Genomic DNA, 26733 nt, shown 5'->3' with positions numbered 1-26733 from the left:
GCAGGTCGATCGTGTGAATCCACACTTAAAGTTGCTCACAAGTGAAAATGTATGGTTTATGGGGGTTTAACGTCCCAAAGCGACTGAGGCTATGAGAGACGCCGTAGTGAAGAGCTCCGGAAATTTCGACCACCTGGAGTTCTTTAACGTGCACTGACATCGCACAGTACACGGGCCTCTAGAATTTTGGCTCCATCGAAATTCGGCCACTGTGACCGGGATCGAACCCGTGTCTTTCAGGTAAGCAGCAGAGCACCATAACCATCGAGCCACCGCGGCGGCGCAAGTGAAAATTGACTGGTGGAAGTAGGAGGGCAGTTACACAGTGGTATCACTGGACTAAATAATGTGGTTTTGATCTTTGAGGCATTGCTCCACAAACTCAAACGCCCAGGCAGATTTCGCGGCTCTATCTATCTCCTTGCCAAGTGTTGTTGTCTGCTACCAGATTCATCACCATCTTCGGGCTGTCATTTGGTTAAGCAAATTTTTCCACGGCATACAAAAGCACTGACAACTTTTGCAACCATAAAAAGCCACTGTCAACACGACACTGTACATGAGTGTTCCGAAAATATACCATGTTCTGGCTTCCACGATAAGTCACAAGAAGTTCCTTTGCTGCCATCATCACACCAATCAATAACGCACAGCCCTCTTGTTCAACACAATGCAATAAGAAGAAGGCAACAAACTTTTTAAAACTGAACTTCCCCTACGCTTTTGATCACTACATGAAAACTTGACCCGTTCATTTTTACTTGTTTTGGGGCAAAGGGATTTCCTTTTTCAAGGATATCTTCGTGTGTCAACTAGCTGCTCATGCTCACAAAATGGCCAAGATAAACTCTTCATCGCTTTTGTCTGCTGAGGGACATGATATATTTCACTTATACAGAAAATTTTATTTACCAAAGAAAAAAAATTTGTTTTCAAATTAACAAAGTGCCCCAAATTTTGAAAAAAAAAATGGAGAACGAGAAGCCCAATGCCTACATATAAGCATGCAGCTTTTTCAAAATACATGTTTTAGACAATTGTTAGAGTCGCCGCCCGAACTGAAATAAACAATTGGCTGCCCAGCTCACACTGCCTAGGGCACAATGGGCTACTTAATTCAGACAGTAGCAATGCACATAATGGTGTCAATACAATGAAACCATAGAGGACAACAGGTTGCATTAAAGGGGCCATAATAGCTGCTGCAGTGGCTCAGTGGTTACAGTGCTAGGCTGCTGACCTGAAAAACACAGGTTCGATCCCAGCCGTGGCAGTCGCATTTCGATGCAAGCGAAATGCTAGAGGCCCGTGCACTATGCGATGTCAGTGCACATTAAAGAACCCCAGGTGGTCGAAAGAAAATGTTTTGGCTACATCCCAATAGCTACTACACTACAGGCTGCAACAAAACAACCACACATTTGACTGTCACTAGCATTGTCAACGAAGCAAACCAAGCAGTGCTTTTACTTCTATACATAGCTTGCACATGACATCACTTCCGCCTCCATCAAGCGCTGGCAGCAATTCTGCGGAAACAATTGGCCATCCCCGCCTGTTCGCCCTGTGATGCCCGAGTGCTCCTGGGATGCTTTGAATTATTTTCTTAAACTTTTCGGGCGTGATGCTTACTCCACAGAGGAATGAGCCATTCAGTGCAGGCTACTGCTGTGAACTTAATCGATCGGCGCGCGTACGCTATGCAGACAAAGTGAATAATTCAGATATGAATCCGTGCGCTGCGACCGGGAGTCGACAAGACAACGGTCGTTGATGTGTTCCCTACAGTGACCCACGGGGATATCATGCACTCTTCTAGCTCTGGGACGTTGGAAGAAATGAAAGCCTTCAGATCATTGCAGTTTGCGTTAATCGTTCAAATTTCGTGTTAATTGGCTTCTTCTTTCGCCTGGAGCTGTCGCTATGGTTGGAGCGGCCAAGAGTGGCACACAACAACAATATTGAAGCTACGGATGGGGGAGAACCAACACAATGCCAGCTAACAGAAACGATCTGGCAGTGTGGTTTGGCAGCATGGTCGACTGGTTCAGGAGAGCAAGCTGCCGGGCTAGTTGGTGAAGCATGTTAAATTGAATTCAGCGCAAAAATACAGACAAGGGACAAAGAGAGACACACTGAGACGTTCACGAGCGCTAACTACCAACTGTTTATTCATGCTGAAGTACAGGGGATATATAGGAAGGGAATGAAGAGCATGCGCGTAGCGAGGTACAGATAATGCACATCCGTCAAGCAAACGAGCATTATCTGTACCTCGCTACGCGCATGCTCTTCATTCCCTTCCTATATATCCCCTGTACTTCAGCATGAATAAACAGTTGGTAGTTAGCGCTCGTGAACGTCTCAGTGTGTCTCTCTTTGTCCCTTGTCTGTATTTTTGCGCTGAATTCAATTTAACATGGTCGACTGGCATCCCATGGGCACTGGATGGGACATCGGTGCAAGCTATGTATATACCCTGCACTGCGAGTCAGCTAAACCGTGTCCTTTCATTATATGCAGCCAGACTGTGGCAATGATTGCGCACTTTTCTCTTCAGGTGTCACATCTCATTCCACCACACACTTAGACATTGCCATTCTCAACTTAACACAGAGCACGCCAAGAATTAAAGTAAGGTAAGCATCATATTTCAGTATGGTCAATATAACAGGCTCTCAATGTAATCCTTGATTAAGCAGTGAAATAATGCAACCTAGTTACTTTTGCTTAGAAGAGCTGGCTTTTTATGACGTGCTACCATTTTCTGATATTCCATTTTTAAAGGCTTCCAGCTATATTTTTGGTGCTAGTAGTGCATATGTCTCACTGGCCTTACAGGCACACACATGCCAGCATTCAGAATGCAAAACTTGGAGAAGTTCACTGAATTGCCAATCAAGTCTGACTAAAAAAAAATTTAAAACGCAGCTCAATTTTTTTTTCTGTGTACTACATGCGCACATCATAAAACCAAAATGAAAGATACAATGGCGCAGACAAACACAAACACGAGAAGGCCGAGAAAGACAAGGGCACGTGGCCCATCTAGCCCATCTACAAGTTTTGCTGAAATGAAAGATGCCACTCAAGTTTCTTACACTGCACTGCTCCGATTCAGCTCCGTCGGCCACTTGTGGTACCGAATCCTGTGACCCGGAACTCGCTCCAAGGCGTGCGCGCTTGCGCTCCAGTACCTTTTCTCTTGCCTGCAAACAAACATATCTGATAGTCATCCGCGACGCACAAATTCATGCGCAGCAACATCCTACCCGCGCCAATAACAAAAAGTACTATGTCCATGCTTCCAAACGTGCGGAACCCGCGCACAAAATAACCGTTCAGACGCCTAAAATCTACGAATTCGCACAAACTGGGATGACAAATCAGAAAAGAGTTTACGTACCGACATCCAGCAGGAAGGCCGGCGCCGGCTCCTCTTCCCTCGACCAGTGCACATTGACGACGGTGCCCCTCAGTTCCTCCAGCGCGTGTTCGTCGCTCAGCAGCCTATAGCCTATCGACGCTTCGACTATACATCTAACGGGATATGCGTCTCTTTTTTTTTTCCGACACCCACTCAACCAAAATGTGGGTCATTGTCACGGCGAGATGGATAATCACGGAGCAGTAAAAAAAAAGCAACCACGCCGCCACGCTTCCAAAACACCAAAAGGGCGCCAAGCACACCACGTGACACGCTAGAATATGATGATGATAGCCATGGCGGGGGATCTAGACAGTTTGTCTGCATTCGTTTTCTTTCACATCATTTTGTATTTTGTTGACATTTTCGTCTTTTCGTGCTTTCGTGTTTATCTGGCTTTTGTAGTAAGAACAATTGCATTTTGGCGAACGCCTTAGTTCCAATGCTCCTCATAAAGATCAATTAGCTCAGTCGTCGAACTTTTCGAGCATCGCACATTCGCTTACCAGCCACAACTGAATGCACAAACTAAGATATTAAAGGCAGGCTTAGAGGCTTTAGTGGTAAAAAGAGCAGGAACAAGCAGAGCTGGCTCGGTATGAGGTTTTAAATTTTTGATCAGCGCGCCTTGGTTGCATTAATGCCCCGCATAAAAATCTATGAGCTCGATCGTCGAGCCTTCGAGCTTCGGACATATTTATTGGTAAAAAAGAGGAGAAACCAACAGATGTTGCCAGTTCAGGGTCAGCAATGCATTCGTGCGTGCTCATTGGGGAGCCAAGTTAACCGCAGCCCACCTCTCCTTCCGAGGCCCCTACGAAAACGCAGTGCAAAGACGAGGAATGATTATAAAACATTTATTTCAATGTGATGGAATTGCAAAATGTACAGAGGATACTTAAGCTCCCACTCAAGGGTATGAAGCAATAGCGTAGTGGGTTTACGCTCCATTCTAAGCAGTTTCACAGCTTTGAACGCATTTTTCAATATTTTTTTAATTACTTCAAATAACTGATAAATTACACATTCTAAATTTCTTAATTCGGATTATTAAGCATTGGCTTTTCATTATGAGCATTTTGACAGCTTTCCTTTTTACAATCTTTTCATTTTATTTCTTAATTAATACTTTAATCAATTAACTGCAATGATTTCATTAACTCGTCATCGCCTCTCACACACCAATCAATCTCTAAACCACATATTGACATGATATGATTTCTTTTACGCAGCCTCCGATTATAGGTCGCTTCGAATCTCTGCCGCGAGCTAGGTTGCACGAAACGCTGAATCGTATGACACCACCCGAAACATTCTGCGACAAAGGCTTGCATGGTTCGATTTTTTTTTTGACACAGCCTCCGATTACTTCCGACACGCGATGCCGACTGCGCCGACAGCTTTTCAACCGAGCGAGCTGGGCTGCTATCGCGTAATAGAGCTGTAGTTTTTACATCGACAAGGGAAGGCATGTTGCGAAACGGAAATCGAAACAAGACCGTCCCAAGTCGGAAGGCAAGACAAGCCAAGCAAGCTGCGAAAGAGAAACCAAGGAGCGCCCCTTGGGGCGGCAGTCGTGTCATGTAACCTGAAATAAACGGATGTCGATTGTACTCGCTGAACGAAGTTGTCGATTTTTAACGAACGCGACATAATATAAACTGGTGCCGAAACCCGGGATATACCCCGAGATCTAACGAAGACGACTACCTGGATGCGACGGCGACGAATAACGAAGAAAAAGCCCTTTTCTACTCCAAGGCCACCGCCCAGTGCTACCGAGTGCAACGACAAGGACAGACACAAAGCGAAGAGATCAGCTGTCCAATCACAGGTGACTCGACTCATTGCGGAAATTGACTCCTGCATGAAAAGCCGCACAGGCAACGAAAAGGAACTCAGTGTCTTTTTGGCAAGAATGAGCTCTCTACAGACCCGTCTAAACGAAGCTAACGCCGCTGTCGAGACGCTGGTGCCAGCGGAAGAAGCGGAGCAGGACAATATCGAAACCATCGAGTATGACGACAAGATCGTTACATACATTGCGAAGCTCCAAGCGGAGATTCAAGAAATCCATGGAAAGAGGCAGCCGAAAGAAGGGCCATCACCAAACAACGACGCAGTCGCGGCAACCACGACCTGCCAGGTGAAGCTTCCAAAATTAGAGCTCGTAAAATTTGACGGGAAAGATGAGTCCTGGCAAGAAATTTGGGAACAGTACGAGCAAATGATTCACAAGAACGATCGGCGGGGGCGCGTCTGAGCGCGCGACGTGAGCAGACGTGTGTGTTTCGGCTCCGCCGGTTTTCGGCTGGGGCCGCGAACGAACTCATCCTACCCCGGCAAATTGGCGTCTACTGATCCGGAACATCGAGCGGAACAACTGGATACCATATTTGTCCAGGTGCGCCCACTTTCTCCAAATTTACGGCCGATTTTCGAGCGACCGCGTCGGTAGCGTCGTTGAGCCTAACGACAACGCCGGCGCTCGGCCGGTTGGACTCGGCCCTCCGAGTAAAAAATGGAGAACTCCGCGCTTCATTTACGCGCCTATGACCCTGAGGCGATGGCGTGGACCTCGGTCCCCACCGTCGGCGACCCAAATTTGACGGTTTCTCCCAAAATTCGGAGCTAAGCTTTGCTTCAAGCGGCTGCACGCAGCTCCCACGACAAAGCCCGATGGCGGCGCTCGGCGCCGCCTCGGCCGCTGTCGCATCGGTCGGAAACATCAAAGCTCCCGCAACGCGCGCCACGGGAGGCAAGGGCAAGGCGCTCACGAAGTGGAAGCCGCGTCAGATGCCCAAACCCGCTCCTGAAGACTACGTTGTAGTCATAAAGCCCAGAGAACACGTTTCCCTTCACGAGGCGCTCACGGAAACCGGCTACGGTACCGCTATTTCGGCGTACCTCGGGCCGGAACGAGCCAGAGCCATCCCCGTTCTGCCCTCGCGAGACCAAAACATCATCATCGTGCATACCCCGGACATCGAGGCGGCTGACCGGCTCATCGGGGACTTTGCGAGTTAATACCGAGAAGGGATTGCTCAAGCAGCAGGGTTACCTGAGACAAGACGGCGGCAACACGTGCCACGGTGTGATCGTGGTCCGTAACACGGACACCACAGAAAGTCTTCAACAACGAGTGTGCTGGCGCACCGGCACCATCGTGCAAATCCGGAAATTCGGAACATCCAACAAGGCACGCATCACCTTCGAGGGTAATTGGCAGTGGGCATTGGAGAGCGGCAACGATGCAGACGCTGCTTCATCTGGTCTTTTTTGCTACCCATTTGCTGGTCCTCGCCTACCCCTGGTATGATGTCCTCCCTAGAGTGCCCTTGGAACTTTTGACGGCTGTATTCGCCGACGAAGGCCGTGAGCTTCCTCCAGCAGCTTGCGGTTTGCCGGTTCTGGTTTCGCTACCTCCCGTCCTTGGAACGCCACCGGTGCTCTGTCACTACAAGACAACAACATTGCCAGCGCCAGCAGTGCCGTCACCTATAAATTGCGTGTTCTCAAGTGCGCGCGCCAGTGGGCATGGGAGAGCGGCAACGATGCAGACGCTGCTTCATCCGGTTTTTTTTTGCTACCCAGGTTAGTCAGTCTTATTCCCTTTATTCTAAACGCACAAGCAACCGGTGCTTGCTGCTCATCCCATGCCCACATGTTCTGTCATTATTGGCTTCTGATTGCGTAGATGCTATGATGCTGCTATTCATGTCGGGTGACGTTGAGGTCAACCCCGGCCCTGGGGAAAATGTTGACTGCACCAGCATCGAAATTTTGGCGGCAATCAAAGCACTCGCAAGTACAATGGAATCGCGTCATGCAGAAGTAATGTCAACCCTTAATGAGGTGAAAGCTAGCCAAGAGATCCCCGAGGAACGTGTGTCTGATGTCACCGTTAGACTAGCAGCGGTTGAGACCAGAGTAGACACTCTTGAAGGAATCCATGATGCTGCTGAACTTAGTCGCGTCATCACAGATGCTGTTAAAGACGAGACTTCCATGATCCAAGCTCGCCTCAATGAGTATGAGGATAGATCACGCCGAGACAACTTAATTTTCATGGACTTGAAGATCAAGCGAATGAGACCTGGGCCCAAACCGAGCAAAAAGTACGAACCCTTTTAACAGATTCCCTCTCGCTGCAACTAAGTGATGAGGCCATCTCTCGCGCGCATAGACTGTGGCCTTTCGTTCAAGCTAAAACCCGGCCGATAATTGTTAAATTCCTTTCTCCGAAGACCAAAGACTGCATATTATCGCAAAAGGATAAGTTAAAAAAGACCCGTGTTAGTGTTCAAGAAGATTTCTGTAAGGCGACCAGACAATCGCGGAAAAAGCTGGTTGAATTCGGTAAAAGCACTGGAGCGTTCTATAATCTGCGCTACAACAAGCTACATGTGAACAAGAAATGCTACGTTTATTGTCCACAAACTGATCGTGTGTGCGAAATTGAGCCTGCCCTGACATCTGTACATGTCACTTAAGCAGGAGGCTCTTCACCTCGTCCGTTCTCGGTGATTAGGGTTCAGCGGCCGTTGACACAGAATGTATTCGTGATATCAGATTGCTTTTTACAAATATTCGAAGCCTCATGAATAAACGCGACGCCCTATCCTCCCTGATAGACACGTGTGGTGCTGATGTGATTATTATCACTGAAACATGGTTGTCTAGAAAATTGATAACTCTAAACTGTTTGATTGTGAACGACATTACACTGTCTATAGACAAGATCGCTCTGGGCGGTCGGGTGGCGGGATTTTGATCGCTGTTGCGGATGACTTGCTTTGTTATGATGTTCTTATATCCTCGGAGCTTGAATTTCTTTGCACATGTATTAGGATAAACACTAAGGAAACCATATTTTGTGCCTGTTACCGACCCCCCCCCCCCAATCAGCGAGCAGTTTTTGTGATAACCTCCATGACTGTCTTAACAAAATTGTACTTAGGTTTCCAAAAGCACCAATTTTTCTCTTAGGCGATTTTAATTTCCCTGCTATATCATGGACGGAAGACGACCCTGTTGTTTCTTCTTCAGAATCGTTAACGTTCCTTGACTTATGTTCAACATTTAACCTCTGTCAACTTGTGAAAGAGCCAACTCGCATTACAGCAACCACTGCCAACACTCTGGACCTTAACAACCTGCCCTGACTCCGTTTCATCTCTTACACTTCTGCCTGGACTAAGCAACCATTTAGTTATCAACTTCACTCTACCGTCACGTGCACCCCACCCAGTCAAACATTATAAGGTAATTCGGGATTACAAAAATGGAAATTATTCTGCAATTAACATCGAACTAGAAAAATTTGCTGACTTTTTTTTCGCCAGATTTTGGGAACGTTCACTGCACGATAACTGGTCTATTTTCAAAGACAAACTGGAAGCCTTCACTGATAAGTACATCCCACTTCGTAGAATAACGTGCACTAAACGTTCACCATGGTTCAGTGTTTCCTTGAGGCGACTGCTAAAGAAAAAAAAACGCCTCTTTCGGCGCTGCACAGCATCTAAGTGTACACAGCGATGGAATGCTTATCGTACTGTGGCATCACAATACAAAAAGGCTCTTTTCAACGCGAAACGCAACTTTTTTCAAAATACCTTGCCTAGTCTACTGATTACTAACCCACGCAAGTTCTGTAATATCCTTAACGTGAAACCAAAAAATTTCCAACGATTACGTTACTTCCTAATGCGAAATTTGAGCGCAGCAAATAAGCTGTTTCACCTTTTCGATAGATTGAGGCAAAGAAATCGAGCAACACATGTATGCGCTTTCACAGATTTTTTTTTTATTTTTCACACGTATTCGCAATTTCGGCTCGGGCGGTGCACATATACAGATCCGCCGCCACCGATCTGGCTCTCTGATTGCCACCGCACAGGGGTTGCATTGGAGGAGGAGCGAGGAAAGGAATTAAGTTCGAGCCGGCGCTTTGACAACCGGAGACTCGCAGGAAGAGGGGGGAGGGGTGCGGCGTGTACACCCAGCGGCAAACGATGGGGGCAGAAACGCGCGCAGCAAGCGGACAACACGATAAAGGGAGGAGGGAAGAGATAGCAGCGACTGACTGATGCCGCTGACGCCGATAGCGCTGGGGGGATGAAAGGGGGGCGGAGCTGGTTACGAGGCCGACGCCGACGACGACGCGAAACCCAGGAACGGACGCCAAAGAGCTGCGCTCTAAAAAAGATATGATACTGAAAGATAACCAAGGTGCCCTGATCCCACTAAACGAATGTTGCACATTATTAAATCGTACTTTTTCTCTGTCTTTCGTAACAACCACGCCAGTTACTCTTCCCGACATGCCTACCTTTGACTCCCAGTTGATGGATGCCATCACTATTGACTGGGAGGGAATTCATAAACTTACTGATAGTGCTAAAATGTCATCCTCTGCAGGTGCTGATGGTATCAGCAACAGGATGTTGAAAAGCACTATTACTTATTCTTCACTCATGTTGTCCGAAATTTTTACTCAGTCATTGCAGGCCGGTATGCTCCTTGACGACTGGAAGGTGGGGAAGGTGGTTCCAGTACAGAAGTCTGGTGATGTTCACAGCCCTATAAACTACATACCAATATCATTAACTTCTATTCCATGCAAATTACATAAACATGTAATCTATTCTGCCCTCATGAGTCACCTTGAGTCCAATTCTTTTTTCACACCCCATCGGTTTTCGAAGAAATCATTCATGTGAAACACAGTTAATCGCATTTACTAACGACCTTTTTGCAGCTTTGGATCTTTCTTCGATTGTTGATTGTATATTCAATGACTTTGCTAAAGCCTTCGATACCGTGTCTCACCTCTTCTACTTCTCAAACTAAAAAAACTAAACATAGATTGTGATGTATTAAAATGGATTGAATGTTTTTTGGCCGCTCGTACTCAGTACGTAACAGTTAATGACCATGATTCTAATCTTTCTTCAGTAACATCGGGCGTTCCTCAAGGATCTGTTCTAGGACCTCTCCTTTTCCTAATCTATATTAATGACCTTCCTGATCTCATAACATCATCTATCAGGTTGTTCGCTGACGACTGTGTAATATACAGAGAAATTTCCAGCCCATCCGATACCTTGGTTCTTCAGTCTGACATTAATAACATTTCTGCTTGGTGCGACACTTGGCTAATGAAGCTTAATGTATCTAAATGTAAAGCAATGAAAGTAACACGAATACCTTACAAAGCTAACCCGCATCCATATATTCTAAATGACTCCCCCTTAGCTTTTGTTTCTGCATATAAGTATCTTGGCGTATACATTACCAATGACCTCTCATGGAAAACGCATATCGAACACATAACTTACAATGCTAATCGCATGCTTGGTTTCCTTCGCCGTAACTTTTCACTTGCTCCGGTTAGTTTAAAACTACTGCTGTACAAAACGGTCGTCCGATCTAAAATAGAATATGCGTCTTCTGTATGGGACCCTAACATTAAGTTACTGATTAACACTTTAGAATCAATTCAGAATCGTTCAGCCCGTTTTATTTTGTCTAAATACTCGCGTTTCTCTAGCGCTACACTCATGAAGAGAACTCTAGACCTTCCAGATCTTTCACTCCGGCGTCATCTTTCTAGATTTTTCACTTTCCAAAAAATATATTACACAAATCAATCGCTAAAACAAAGTCTTTTCGCCGTTCCAAGTTATGTATCATCTCGCATTGATCACCGACTCAAAAGTGAGTGTTCCAAGTTGCGGAACTAACCAGTATTGTTATTCTTTCTTGCCCAAGACCAGCTCAGACTGGAACCACCTGCCCGCCAGCATCGTCTCAATCTCTGAACCAGAAGTTTTTAGATCTGCTCTTCTTCATCACCTATGTTAACTACTCTCCTTATTGTATTTTATTTGTATAAGCATACTTACCACTCCTATCTGTAACGCCTCAACGGCCCTGATAGTAACGAAATAATTAAATAAATAAATAAATAAATAAATAAATAAATAAATGAAAGGAGAAGCCCCGGTACGTGCACTATGACAACATGGTCGTGTCTGTGAAAAATTATTACAAAACTATCCCCGCCTGCAGCCAGTGTGGGGCCGTTGGGCATCGCGCGGATGCATGTCCGAACCTGCAGCCGGACATGTGTGGACTCTGCGGGCTCCAAGCTCCACTAGTGGAGGCGGTGCGGGCCCCTCAAAACTGTGTACCTCGGTGTTCTGTGTGCGGTGCCGCCCATGCCACCAACTCACGCGACTGTGTGCAAAAATTTCGCACACCAAAAATGGCTGCCCAAATGGGCAAGAAAAAGAAATCGGCGCCCAAGAAGAAAAGCCGCCATCTTGGTCCTCCAACCTCCAACACCGAGAATCTGGCGCCACCTCCCGGAGGTGCTGGAAAACGATCGTCGACCTGGGCAGACATCGTCAAAACAGGACACCTGGTGAGTGGTTCGGGCGGGGCTGCTTCTTCCTCCCCCCTTCTCACTCCCCTCCCAGAGGCGCGCAGCGCCGAGCAAAATCTAATAGCAGCACTCATGGCCCAAAACGAGATGCTGCTAAAGAAAATTAACGAATTGGAATCTATGTTGGAACTAGAAAAATTATCTTAGGAGTTCTTTACAGACCTCCTGACTCTGCATCTGATTTTACTGATTCCCTGAATGAAGGCTTACAGCAGATAACACTTAAACATCCCAAATCAATTCTTGTCCTGTGCGGAGATTTCAACTATCCTTCTATCAACTGGTTGGATTATTCTGTCAGCCATCATAATAACCGAGCCGAATGTATTTTCTTTCTCAATCTGATGCAACTTTATCAACTAACTCAGCTGGTTCGTGAACCCACACACGGCGATAATACCTTAGATCTAGTTTTCACCAAACATCCTGACCATGCGTCTGCTTCTGTGCTGGAGGAAATCAGCGACCACAAGATTATTCACTGCCGCTTCAGCTTGCCTCGCCCTGATAACGCAAGGATCAGCAAAGAGATACTGGATTACGCACGTGCAGATATACCTAAAATGAATAGCATTCTAACAAGGTTTGCAGATGATTTCCGCCACGACTTCACTAAACGTACTACGAATGAAAACTGGTGCTTATTTCGTGATAAATTAAAAGAACTTGAGAAGATATGCGTTCCCAAATTCACAATCTCAAACCGAATAAATGATCCCTGGTTCACTAACGAATGCAAAAGGCACTTAAACAGAAAAAAGAGGGTATACAGAAGAGCTTCAAGAACTAATGCACCACTCGACTGGATGAAATATAAGGAAATTGCTGCGCTTACTGAAAGAAAACTCGAAGAAGAGAAACCAAAATACTATAACGACACACTTCCGAAACTATTAAAAAGTGATCCCAAAAAGTTTTGGCGCACTGTAAATCCTAAAAGCAGCAACATTTCACCAGCACTAACTACAGGAGAGGGCTCGCCCTTACCGTTAGATGAGTGCGCTGAAATCTTCAACAAATCTTTTAGTGACATGTTCCGAAATGAACTCCCCACTGATAATTTACCGCCCATTTCTCCAACATACATACGGTTTCAATTTGCACCTATTACTATCACAACAAATGGCGTCGCCCGCGGAATCGACAAGCTAGAACTAAAAAAAGGTCCCAGGACCCGTTGGGATCAGTAGAAAGATTCTGAAACTAACCGGTCACGAATCATCTGGTTTGCTCGCGCTGATATTTCAACAATCTCTGGATACAGGACAGCTCCCGGACGACTGGAAACAAGCACACATCATTCCCGTACACAAATCAGGAAGTAATACCGATCCAAGCAACTTCAGGCCTATCTCACTTACTTGTATCTGCTGCAAACTACTAGAGCATATCTTCTTTTCCCACATCATGAACCATCTGAACCTAAATAACTTACTTCTCGAGAACAAGCACGGATTCCGGCAAAACCGATCATGCCAGTCACAACTCTTTGAGCTTGTGACTGACCTTCATCAATCCCTACAAATGTCTCATCTCACAGACGCCATTTTCATTGACTTTACAAAAGCTTTTGACCGTGTTGCCCACAAACGCCTACTGCTAAAGACCCGAAATTTACATCTGGACGACAAAACAACTACATGGATCGAGCAATTCCTGACCGATCGTTACCAGTCGGTCAAAATTGAGAACCTAATTTCTAAACCCACTCGCGTATTATCCGGTGTCCCGCAGGGCTCAGTATTAGGGCCATTACTTTTTCTAATTTATATAAACGACATAGCCTCAAATATTACATCATCAATACGGCTTTTCGCAGATGACTGCGTAATATACAGGCAGATAAACACTCCCACTGATGCACTAGCTCTCCAATCAGATCTAACAGAACTAAGTGAATGGTGTTCAACGTGGCAGATGGATATTAATGTCAGTAAAACTAAGCATGTAAGATTCTCTAGTGTAGCAGAAACATCACAGAATAATTACCGGTTAAATAATAGTGGAATTGACTCCGTGTCGTGTATAAAATATCTGGGAGTGTTTTTCAGTCAGAATTTAACCTGGGATGCTCACATTGAATACATAACTAATAAAGCCTTTAAAAAAATTGGTTTCTTGAAACGCCGTTTACCCCTTGCGAACGCTGAAACACGCCACAGCGCTTATACAACGCTTATCAGGTCATCTGTTGAATACGCTTCTGTTATATGGAACCCCTCCCACGCGATTCTTACAAATGCTCTAGAAGCAGTACAAAATAAAGCCGTCAGATTCATACTGTCATCCTACTCACGTCATCAAAGCGTATGAGCAATGAAGCAAGCCATGAATCTTCAACCTCTTGCTACACGTAGAAAGTTCGCCCGGTTGTCATTATTTCACACCTTATACTATAGCGAAACGCCATTCTCCCGAAATCATATCTTTCCTGCACCTCATTGTTCAGCTCGCCTGGATCACGCGCATAAGGTACGTCCGATTTTCGCTCGCACACTAAAATATCAGAAGTCACCGCTGGTTTTGTCAATAAATGAATGGAACTCATTGCCATCCAGCATTGTCGGCCATACTGAATTATCATCTTTTCAAACAGCTTTACTAACATTTTTGAACACGGAAAATGCGTCATGGAGTGCTAGATGATTTACCGTGTGCGTGACTTTTTGGCGGTCCTTTTTTTGCTTTGGCATATCTTGTGTGCTGAGCAGCTCCGGAGCCTCTTTTGTATGATATTGTATTTTTAGTTACTTATTTTGCCCTAATTATTACTCACCTGTTTGAACGTGTTGAATTTTGCGGTTTCAATGTGTTATACGGCACTTAACCAAATGTTACCCAAACTCTGCCTTCTGTATATTTACCATCATTTGTTATGAGTTGATTTGTTATGTGTGCTTTCTTATAATCATTCCCCCCCTATGTAATGCCCTCTTCTGGGTCTTTAGGGTAAATATCTAAATAAATAAATAAATAAATAAATAAATAAAATGCACCAGCTACCTACTGAGATGGAGATGGAGATTGGAGAGTGGAGATGGAGCTGAGATGGAGAGTGAGCTCGTGGCGCCGAAGGCGCCAGCAAGCGCGGAGACCGCATTACAAGCCCATTTCGAGGCCCGCTTCAGGGCAATATACGACCGATTCGCCGCCATAGAAAACCAAATCTCAATGGTGGTCAACGCCATCTCCAAATTGCAAGACTCAATCCCCGCAATGATCTCCCAACAAACTGCGCATTCCTCGCGCAGGCCCGGCGGTCCCTACAAGGACGTATCCGGACGCCTTCTCAAACCTCCGAGGTGCACCCCTGAGGTAGACGACGACGACAGCTGCTCGCTCTCCGGTGTGGAGGACGCTTCCCTCGCCGCAAGTGCTGGCTTCGGAGCAGCGCGACTGCAACCCGTCCTTAACCTAAATGACTATGGCGAGCAGCCCTAATATCAGGCGCTCCCCAAGAACCAATTCGGCCACCCCCGTCCAAATTGTCCAGTGGAACTGTCGGAGCTTCCGCTTCCGCGCAATGCGGGCGGATCTGAGACTTTTCCTTTCAACCCTCGACTCGCTTCCGGCGGTGGTTGCCCTCCAGGAGCCAGGGAGCGGCGCAACCCTTACAAATTACATCACTTTTCAGCAGGACCCCTCTTCGTGCGTCTGTGTGCATAAAAATTATACAGCTAATCTAGTCGACTTGGAACTTCGCACTGAATACTCGTACGTGATGGTGACACTCCTTCCGCTCAAGAAACGCGATGCACCACTCCACGTACTCAACATCTACTGTTCCCCCAAACTCAAAAATGTAACGTTCGCAGCACCCTTTAGCCGCGCTCTAAAGGCTGCGGGCGGGGACCCCCTTGTAATTGTGGGCGATTTAAATGCCCACAGTACGCTTTGGGGTTACGTGCGTGAGGAGAAGCGAGGACGCAAACTAGCGGAACTTGCGTCCACGCTGGGCCTGACTCTCCACACCGACCCTGCATATCCAACGCGGATGGGTAACTCCGTGACCCGGGATACGTGTCCGGACCTTACCTTTACCAAGAACATTACACACTCAGAGTGGGCCAACACGGAGGAAACCCTCGGTAGTGACCACTGCCTTATCAATACCACCGTAAGGATTAAACCATTGGCAAGACCCCATGCACAAGCCCGGCTCCCTGACTGGAATAAATTCCGACAAAGCTACGTCAATTCGGCATCTATCCACGAACAAGGATACCACGCATGGACACAAGGATTGGTTACACACCTTCGTTCGACGGAAACTCTAATTCAACTCTCGGAGGCAACGCCGGAAGTGGACAACCACCTTCTGCACCTCCGGGAGGCGCGGCACAGCCTTGTCCGCAGATGGCGCCGCCAAAAACATAATAGAAAGCTTAAAATTCATATCGCCGAGCTCACTCAGTGAGCGGCAGAGTACGCGGCCCAACTCGCCGACTCGAACTGGGTGAACCGCTGTAACACGGCGGCCAGACAAATGTCTAGCCGGGGCACGTGGCGCCTCTTCCGAGCCCTGATTGACCCGACTCAAACTGGCGCCGAGACACAAAAACATCTCCAACGAGCTATTCATAGCTTCGACGGAAATACTTCAAAATTAGCGTGCAAACTTCGCGACCAGTATCTTTGCACTCAACAGGACCCCCGAGGGCCCGCGTACCCGTATGCAGGTTCAGAGAACGCGGAGCTGGACCAGCCGTTCCAGCTGCGCGACCTGAAGGCGGCCCTGGCTAAAATGAAACGAGGTACGGCACCGGGCCGGGACAAGATAACTGTGAACTGCTTGCCAATCTTCCGGACTCCGCCTACGAAGCAATCGCTTTCATCAACTCAATCTGGCTTCGTGAGGCAACCCTCCCGATAGAATGGAAGACCTCCCTTGTAACTTTCATTCCGAAAGCCGGCAAAGCCATAAACACAGACAACCTCCGCCCCATCTCCCTCACGTCTTGTGCGGTAAAGCTGATGGAGACCATGGTGCGGGACAGGCTGTCTGGGTTTCTGGAAAACCAAAATGCATTCGCAGACACCATGTTCGGTTTCCGCCCGCATCGGTCTGCGCAGGACGTTCGGCTTCAACTCGATCGAGAAATACTGAACCCTATCGAATACTCCTTCAACGATAAGGCAGTACTCGCCCTAGACTTGAAGTGTACTTTCGACAACGTCACACATGAAATTATCCTGCAACATCTCTCCCAGACCAACTGTGGACATAACACCTTTCAGTATATCAAGCGATTCCTCTCTGATCGACAATCTCTCACCCGAACTCAAGACGAAGAACACGGCCCCTATCAAATGGGAACGAGAGGAACACCACAGGTTGCGTTCCTCTCTCCGTTACTTTTCAATTTGGCCATGATGAAACTCCCGGCTCAGCTGGCGCAGGTCGAAGGCGTCCAGCATGCGCTGTATGCTGACGACATAACCATCTGGGGCAAACATGGATCGGTTGGAGACATTGAAGCCAACCTGCTAAAAGCTGCGGAGATCGTAGACGCCTACGCCCGCAGCTGTGGCCTTCAATGCTCCCCGTCCAATTCTGAATTTGTGCACATTCGCCCGTCGCCTAAGTGCACCACCAAAATTGAACTATCTCTGGCCAGTGGCCCGATCCCCGAACACGATGAGATTACAGTACTTGGTCTCTATCCAGAAACATCGACGGGTTCATGCAACACTAGCCAAACTGCGCAAGGTGGGGGACCAGGTTGGCCGGATGGTCCGACGGGTTTCCAACAAACGCGGGGGGTTGCGGTGCAAAGACGCCTTGCGGCTGGCGCATGCTTTTGTGACCAGCCGAGTTCTCTACTCGACTCCTTACCTTCACCTGCGCAAGATTGACGAGAACGCCCTCGAGGTGATTCTCAGAAAGATGTACAAGCGTGCCCTCGATCTCCCGGTGAACACGTCTAACCAGCGCCTCATGGGCCTGGGGATGGTAAACACTTTCGCGGAGCTCCGGGAGGCACACTTGACCAATCAATACACAAGACTTTAAAAGACGCCGTCAGGACGCCGCCTATTAGACCGACTACACATCCACCACCTAACACTAACGGAAGAGCGCGTACGCATCCCCGAAGATTGGAGATACGCCCTACACGTGCGTCCTCTTCCGGACAACATGACACGTGACGACCACAATGGCAGGCGCCTTGCGCGGACGGAGGCACTGACCCGCCACTATGGAAACAAACACGGAATCTTCTACGTGCACGCCTCCGGCCCTCACCATGGGGGGTGGTACACGGCCGCAGTCGTCCACCAAAACGTCGTGGTGAACGGCCTAACGTTCCGAGCTCAAGACATAACGTACGCGGAGGAGGTTCCCATTGCTCTAGCCGCCGCAGACCAGGACTCGCGAGTCATCATTACCGACTCGAGAGGGGCATGCAGAAATGTTCAACAGGGATACATTCCTTTCTTTGCGTATCGTATAGATAGGTTAGTGCAATGTAGTTCGTACATCGGGATGGTCTCCGAAGTTGTTCCTTTCTCCGGCAACGTGCGGAATAAGATGCAGCCGGTTACTGCCAGACAAAATAGACGATTTCATTTACATAGCAGGTTATCAGGACTCCTCCTTTAGAAGCACACTGAAGCCACATTTTATACATTTTCAATTCCCCAGGTACCTATCTGGGGAAGCTTGGTTGTTCGAACATCGCCAATCACATTCCTTGACGAAACCCGCCCACAAAAGGGCGGAACATCACCCTCTCGCCGATCCTCCCACCGCGATGAAAAGGCGGGACATTCACACTCTCGCCGGTCCTCCCACGCACAGATGGTCGATTTGTGTATTTTGTTCACCCATCGTTCCGTGGAATTAGGAGTCCTTTGGCGGCAACTAAGGTGATATACACATTCTCGCTGTCAAGTCGGAGCCGTTCCGCATCGTGATGGGCTCCCTTTCGTTGTCGGTCCACTGTCGGTTTTGAGCGAACTTGAGAATCCAAACACGCGTTTCCGCCGACAGCCGATTTAGGGGCCTCCGTCCCCTGGTTGCGCCGCCACGCCTCCCCCGCAGCAGCCGCCGATAACAGCTGCTGCAAAGGTTAGCCAGCAGTGTCTCTCGGCCGTGAAGGAGGGAGCGACGGCCGTTTCTCGACCTCGAAGGTGAGGGTAAGGAGCCACCGGCGGGCGCACGTGTGCGCGACCAAAATACTTCCCAGAACGGGACACCGCAAGCAAACGCGTACACAAATACACACACACTCGGCGTGCTGAAACCGGCCGTTATTCACGGAACCGAGTCCCGCTGGCGCCAACTATCGTCACTGCAGACGGCGCGTCGAGCCCAACACCTCCCCACCAAACTGTGCGGCACAGTCTTCGAACTTGCTGCACACAACAATCACAGGAGCTCGACGCATTGCTCCCACTTCATCGGTCAACAAGTACCCCTCGCTCCCCCGCCAGCGCAGCACCCAACAATGCCATACCTCTCGGAAACCGAGGCTGCGAAAACGGACGACGGTATCTTACTCACTTTTTTCATTGGTGACCATACGCGACATAGCGTCGGCATTTGCGTTTAGAGACCCCTTTTTGTACTCCTCTACAATGTTATACTTCTGGAGAGCCAGCGCCCACCTTGTCAGCTTCGCGCTTAGGGGCGTGGTCAGAGTAAGAAATTTCAAGGGATGGTGGTCGGTGATTACCCTGATTCGTGCACCGAACAGCCACGTGTCAAGCTTTCCCAGCGCCAAATGATGGCGTAGGCTTCTTTCTCGATGGTAGCCCATCGTGACTGGTCCGGGCTTAATTTCTTGCTCAGGATTGAAATGGGTTGCTCTTTTCCTTCGTCATCCAACTGTGCTAGATATGCTCCGACGGCATAATCTGAAGCATCAGTGGCCTGAATGAACTCTTTGTTCAGATCGGGTGCGCTCAACGCTGCGGCCTTTGTCGAACACTCCTTTACATTTATAAAAGCACACTCGGATACCGTGGAAGCATCCCGCTTCCACGGTATCTTCTGAGGCACGCGCTTTCCGGTCAGGTTCGTCAGTGGTAGCACCACCTTTGCATACTCCGGAACGTAATCCCGGTAATAATTTGCTAGCCCCAAAAAGCTACGCAGCTGCATTTTTGTTTTTGGTACAGGAATTTCTTGAATGGCTCTAAGCTTTTCTGGATCTGCGCCATGTTTTCCTGACCTCACGATATGACCCAGAAACCGCACTTCTTTTGCGCGAAATGGCACTTAGTGACATTAACTGTGAGCCCTGCGGCCGCTAGCGACGCCAGTACCCTTCCGAGGTGCTCTTCCCATGTCTACGAGAAGACGCACATGATATCTATACATGCGCATGCATATTCACGATGTGGTACAAGGATCTGATTGAACATTCTTTGGTAGGTGCTTGTCGAATTTCTCAGTCCAAACGGCATAACCTCCAAGCGTACCGTCCAGACGAGGCGACAAATGCTGTGTACTCCTGGGCTTTTTCGTACAACGGAATCTGCCAATATCCTCTTAGCATATCGAGCAGGGTTATGTACTTTGCCTGCGCTACCTCCTAAATTAGGTCACCTGGCAGGTTCATAGGAAACGCATCCGGCTCCGTTGCTTCATTCAGCTTGCGGTAGTCACAGCATAACCTGACACTGCCATCTTTCTTAGCAACGCACACCACGGGATGTGCATGGGATCTTTCTATCGGATATATCAAACCCCACGACCTTAGCTCTGCCACCTGTCGGTCAACTTCCTTTCTTAGTGCCATGGGCCCCTTGTAAGGGTACGCACGCTTCAGCTGCGCCCCATCTTTTAGCTTGATTTTGTGCACTCCCCAGTTGCAGCGGCCAGGTTTATCACTGAACACCTCACAGTGCTTCCCGATTAGTTCCTTTACCTGCCTCTGCTGCAGAAGATCTAAATGGCTGAGAGTTGCACGTTCCAGCTGCTCAACTGCAGTGGTTGTATCTGACCACGCGGGAAGTTTTCCAAAATCCGTGTCGCCTTCAAATACTATGCCTACTGTGTTGACCCTCGCGCTGTACGGCCTAAGCTTATTTGCATGCACTGATCGGCGCGTGCCATCACTTAGCTCAGTCGTATAGCTATATGGCCGCACCTTTGCCACAACTGTTACTGGACCTTTCCAGTGTGCCATTAACTTCCCATCGCCTTCTTTCTCCAGCCAAAGAACCTGGTCACCTGGAGAAAATTGTTTGTCGGTGGTCCTCAAGTTGTACCTCCCCACATAAGCCTGCTGCGTGAGCACGCTACTTTTTGCCGCTTCCCTACTAGCTTCCTCGAGATCATTTCTCAATTTCTCGAGATAGTCTGCTGCTGGCACTGCCAATTAGTCGGGAACAACCCAGTCTCCTGACCACGTCTTTTGCCGTATAGCCAGAGGTCCGACAGGCATCCTACCATACATAAGTTCGAACGGTGATTTACCCGTGATAACATGTGGCACCTCTCTATAAGCCCAAAGCAGGAATGGCACCATTCAATCCCGCTCACGTCCATGCTCGCTTACAATGTGAAACAGCATCCTTTTAAAAGTGCCGTTCCACCGCTCTACCAGTCCATTACTTTGTGGATGATCGGGAGTGGAAAATCTGGGAGTCGCTCCCATTTTCTGCGGCATAATTTGCGTTAAATTTGATGTAAAATTTGTGCCCTGCTCTGAGCATATGGTCTCTGGCGCTCCCATTCTGGAAAATATCTGGGTGAGCGCGTCACAGGTAGCCTTAGCTGTTAAGGACCTCAAACAAACAACCTCAGGCCATCTAGTATGCAAATCAACTACACACAGTGCGTAGCGATGTCCCCTTCTTGATGGTGGATCCAGTGGACTGATATAATCCATGTATACCACCTGGAATGGTGCACTAGGCCTGGCCAATGCGTTTTTGGGTACGCGGTCTTGAGTTTTCATGGGGGCCCTAATTTGGCACTGGTGGCAGGACTGACAATGCTCCTTGACCTCTCGGCCCATGGTCGGCCAAAAAATACCATTTTTATGCGCTGCAAAGTCTTTCGCTCTCTCAAATGGCTTGCCCAAGGCGAATCGTGTGCCCTCACTAGTGCTTCCTGTCGTTTATGCGATGGCAGCACCAACTGTGTGCACATGCGTCCCACTACGTGCTCCTGGTGATAGAGTAACTCATCCTGGATTATCATTCCATGTGTGCCAGCTCTAGCCTGCTTCCAAGCTTTCTGCAGCGACGAGTCATTTTCCTGAGTCTCACGGAAAACTTGCCGCGCGCTCTGCTTTTTCTCGGCTTCTTCGTCTGTTCCCGTAACCGCCAAGGACGCACCCGTCTGCTGATTTTTATGCTCTGTCGTCTCCTTTTCACCGCCTTCGGTCTCTGCCTCTGAAACAACTTTGTTTACAACTGCCCTTTCTTCAAGGAGTTGTGTGTAGTCTGCGGGAGTTATGAGCGCGTCTATTCCGGCCAACAGTTTGGCTGTCAGCGCACATAGCAAAGCTGGTTGTGCCTTGTCGAACGAGACAAACGGTGCACATTCTGTTGCTCTGAGAGGCACATGTGCAAGCTCAGCTCTTACTTCATCGCCGAAAGCTCCCCTCAGCTTTATTGTGGAACCAGCTGCCTCATACTTCGGCACTAGAGCTCGCCTGATAACAGTCATTTCAGTCCCGGAATCAATCACAGCATTAATGCTTTGTTCCGAACTTTTCAATGTTACTGTTTCGAGGCAATTCCTACCTACCCTCTCTGTTTCCTGCATGCCAACCTCATTGGCGGGAGCTATTTCTTCCAAATGAGCATTCACTTTAGCCACCACGGCGCGGTCTCCTGGTTTTTCTTGGCCTCGTCTGCCTGCCTTATCGCCTGTCCTTTTGAGAGGGTAATCTCTAGCGAAGGGATTTGGTGACTTGCACTCAAAGCACAGTCCTTTCATTCCTCTTGAAGTAGAATTCTCCCCTTGATGAGGTGTTGCACCGGCCCGCTCCTTCTGGTCCCCACTCAGCACCTTTCGATAGCCTCCCAAATGAGCTGCTGACCCTGGTTTGCATCTGACGCTTTCGTCGAAACTCTCCGCCAGCTTGGCCACTTCCCCCGGAGAAAGGAACCTCTGATTCTCATTGACAACAATATGAGCCCGTGCCTCAGCTGCTAAGCACTCCTTCAACCTGTCTGTGACCATTAACTGCTTTAATTCTGCAAAACTGGTAGCCTTCGAGGTTTTGTATAGTATTCAAAATAGTTTCCCAGCCGGATTGCGAATTGGCCCCATGTCTCATCTGCTGCTTTTGACGACCCCTCAAACATACTACTATATTCTGCTGCTGACAACCTCAATCATCTAGAATACTTTTCTTCATTTTTATAGTCCTTTCTTTCTTCGGCTCTCAACGTAGAAAGCAATCCGCGTGCTTTTTCACTCAACTGTGGCAAGACAAGCCCGGCCCGCCACTCAGACGGGACGTCATATGAATCAAGAGTCGCCTCCACATCCTCAAACCACCCGGGCACTAGGAATTGCCGACTCGGCATCGGAGCTAGTACTCCTTTCAATAAGGATGCATATTTTAGGCGCCTATCCTCCTCTGACCTATCCACAGGTAGCGCTCCGCTGTTACCTTCTTCGTGGGACTCAGCCCGCTCTTGGGCTCGCAACTTCTGGCTCTCCAGAATTAAGCGTTGCTTCTCTTTTTCTACTTCAGCAATTATAAATCGAAGCTCCAGCATTTTCATCTGCTGCTCCGACGCTGTTTCCGCCATGGCGCTACTCAGATCCCTCACCGCGTCACTGGTCAGCGCCAACTCCTGCAAGCTTTCAACCCTGTCCGACTCCGCACCTGTGGTGTTAACCTCCCTGTCTCGCAAGTTATATGGTATTGTCATCAACTGCGCCCGACAGGAAACCAAGAGGCACTCGCCTGACTTCTGAAGAGTCGCAACGCGGTGCTCTTTTCTTCCACAGGTCTGGAGGGACTCGCTTTGTCAGGCCACTGGCTCCTCAGTGACGTTCTCGGGTCCGCCGTCCACGCCACCAGTCTCGTCCGCCGTTCACCGCTGCTGTTCTCATTCGCCCATCGTTGGAGATCCTGTCGACTGCGCCAAATAGGTTAGTGCAATGTGGTTCGTACCTCGGGATGGTTTCCGAAGTTGTTCCTTTCTCCAGCATCGTGCGGAATAAGATGCAGCCGGTTACTGCCAGACAAAATAGACGATTTTATTTACATAGCAGGTTATCAGGAGTCTCCTCCTTTAGAAGCACACTGAAGCCACATTTTATACATTTTCAATTCCCCAGGTACCTATCTGGGGAATCTTGGTTGTTCGAACACTGCCAATCACATTCCTTGACCAAACCCGCCCACAAAAGGCCGGAACATCACCCTCTCGCCGATCCTCCCACCGCGGCGAAAAGGCGGGACATTCACACTCTCGCCGGTCCTCCCACGCACAGATGGTCGATTTGTGTATTTTGTTCACCCATCGTTCCTTGGAATTAGGAGTCCTTTGGCGGCAACTAAGGTGATATACACATTCTCGCTGTCAAGTCGGAGCCGTTCCGCACCGTGATGGACTCCCTTTCGTTGTCGGTCCACTGTCGGTTTTGAGCGAACTTGAGAATCCAAACACGCGTTTCCGCCGACAGCCGATTTAGGGGCCTCCGTCCCTTGGTTGCGCCGCCACGCCTCCCCCCGCAGCAGCCGCCGATAACAGCTGCTGCAAAGGTTAGCCAGGAGTGTCTCTCGGCCGTGAAGGAGGGGGCGACGGCCGTTTCTCGACCTCGAAGGGGAGGGTAAGGAGCCACCGGCGGGCGCACGTGTGCGCGACCAAAACACTTCCCAGAACGGGACACCGCAAGCAAACACGTACACAAATACACACACACTCGGCGTGCTGAAACCGGCCGTTATTCACGTACCCCAGTCCCGCTGGCGCCAACTGTCGTCGCTGCAGACGGCGCGTCGAGCCCAACAGTATCCTTCAAAATAGCGACTACCTCGGGGCCCCGCGTCTCGAACGATCGTATGGGCTCCTGCTCACATGGGCCTCAAAGGCAATGGAACGGCAGATGCGGGCGCCCGCGCACTCACTCTCCGGGCAACGCCTTCAGACCCTTGCGAAACGGATCCTGAACCCAATCCGGCCATCACTTTTCGGCAAATTACTGAATTATACCATTCCAGCCATGCAATTTATCCTAAGCCCTATAGCGGCCTTACAAAGACGGAGGAACGCACGATACTCCGTCTTTACACAAAAACACTGCTGTGCCCGGCAGTTTTAAAGCACTTTGATCCTGCATGTGCAGGAAAGTGTCCGTATTGTGCGGAAAAGTCTTCGGGCATCTTCCACATGGTACGGGCATGTCAGTCAACCCCGAACCTCGCCCCAAAACCCAACCCCACCCGGGAGGACTGGGAGGCAGCCCTCCTCGGCTGCTCCGACCTGGTGAGCCAGAAGGCCTTGGTCGAGCGCGCCTGAGCCGCAGCGGTCGCCAATGGGCTCCTGTACTGAGGAGCTCACCTAGTGCTTGTGAAAGGTGGCCCTTTCCGGGATACCTCAAACTCCCTGCCTATTATGTACCAATAATAAAGTTTTTCAGACAGAGAGAACGATCGGCTAACCACCTTAGACAAGTTCGGGTACTTAAAATCGGTTGTGACTGGCGAAGCAGCAAGAACGATCAAGGGCCTTCCCCCCACATCGCAGTGCTATGGCGACGCTGTCTTGCTGCAGAAAATACGCTTCGGCGGTGAGGACGCCATCGTGCAAGCGCACATGCGAAAGCTCTTGGACCTTGAGCCTGTGCGAAACGCTGAAGACATACGGTCCCTCCGACGGTTGTACGATGCCCACGCCTCTCACCTCCGCGGGCTGGAGGCGCTCGGCCAGAAACAGGAGACCTACGGCACGCTCCTCTACCCCGTGGTACAGCGCGCCCTGCCGAAAGAAATATATCTCGAGTTTCACCGAGCCGTGGCGAGGGAGGAACCCTCCGAAACGTCAACACAGAACACGGAACGAACTGGATCTGCGCTGCGGAGCGACGACGCACCGGGGCAGCCAACAGAAACAGCTACAAAAGGTACTCCGTCTTTATTCACGAAGTTACTTGACATTTTGAGGATTGAAGTGCAAAGCCGCGAGAATCTGGTTTCTCAGCAAGTTACTAGCAAGAAGCACCAGGTATCAATGCTGAAGACGTTAAACCCAACTGGGAGTTACAAGAAGAGTATCGGAACGAAATTTAAATCATCAGCTGCTGTACTGCAGCAGTCAGCAAGAGCAGATCATTGTTTTCTATGCAAGGAGAATAACCACGAATCCGCTGCCTGCCGTGCTGGCATTTCGTTAGAAGAAAAGAAGAAAATGCTACGTTTGGGAAGACGCTGCTTCCGCTGCATGAAACCAAATCACCGTTCTAACGAGTGCAGAAGCAGCATTAAATGCGGTAACTGTGCAAGGCGGCCTGCGACAACAATGTGCGACCCAGAATTTACTCATCCGAAAGTCAAAGAAAATGCAAGCGATGTCACCACAGTCCCAGTGAATTTGCAATCTACAGTGAAAGAAACTCGCAAACGAGAAGTACTGCTACAAACGGCAACAGCGTTGTGTGCCGGTGAAACGAAAGCGGTATACTTACGTGCTCTCTTTGACGGCGGAAGCCAACGTTCATTCATTACGAAGCGAGCCTCAGAAAAACTCGGGTGTGGAGTTCTTGGAACAGAAATGTTGAAAGTTGGCGTGTACGGTGGACACCAGTCGGAACGAGACTTTAACAGAGTACTGGTGTCGCTAACCGCACAAAACAAGAAGATTCAACAGATCGAAGTTCTTGAGACGGACATCATATGCAAACAAAGAACTCCGATTCCTTAACACAGGATCA

The 26733-nt window shown here is 48.8% G+C and overlaps 3 pseudogenes; all 3 read left to right on the top strand.

Annotated features, from left to right (window-relative positions):
- The first annotated feature begins 5948 nt into the window (after positions 1-5948).
- On the top strand, positions 5949-12026 carry LOC149361049 (uncharacterized; annotated as a pseudogene).
- On the top strand, positions 7130-9880 carry LOC149361050 (uncharacterized; annotated as a pseudogene).
- A 5223-nt stretch (positions 12027-17249) lies between the features above and the next one.
- LOC149361048 (uncharacterized) lies at positions 17250-25355 on the top strand (annotated as a pseudogene).
- The last annotated feature ends 1378 nt before the right edge of the window (positions 25356-26733 follow it).

The sequence above is a fragment of the Amblyomma mixtum genome, chromosome 2 (genome assembly GCF_055824585.1).
Source record: "Amblyomma mixtum isolate Tamu chromosome 2, ASM5582458v1, whole genome shotgun sequence".
Taxonomy (NCBI): Eukaryota; Metazoa; Arthropoda; class Arachnida; order Ixodida; family Ixodidae; genus Amblyomma; species Amblyomma mixtum.
This window is presented reverse-complemented; position numbering and strand designations above follow the sequence as displayed.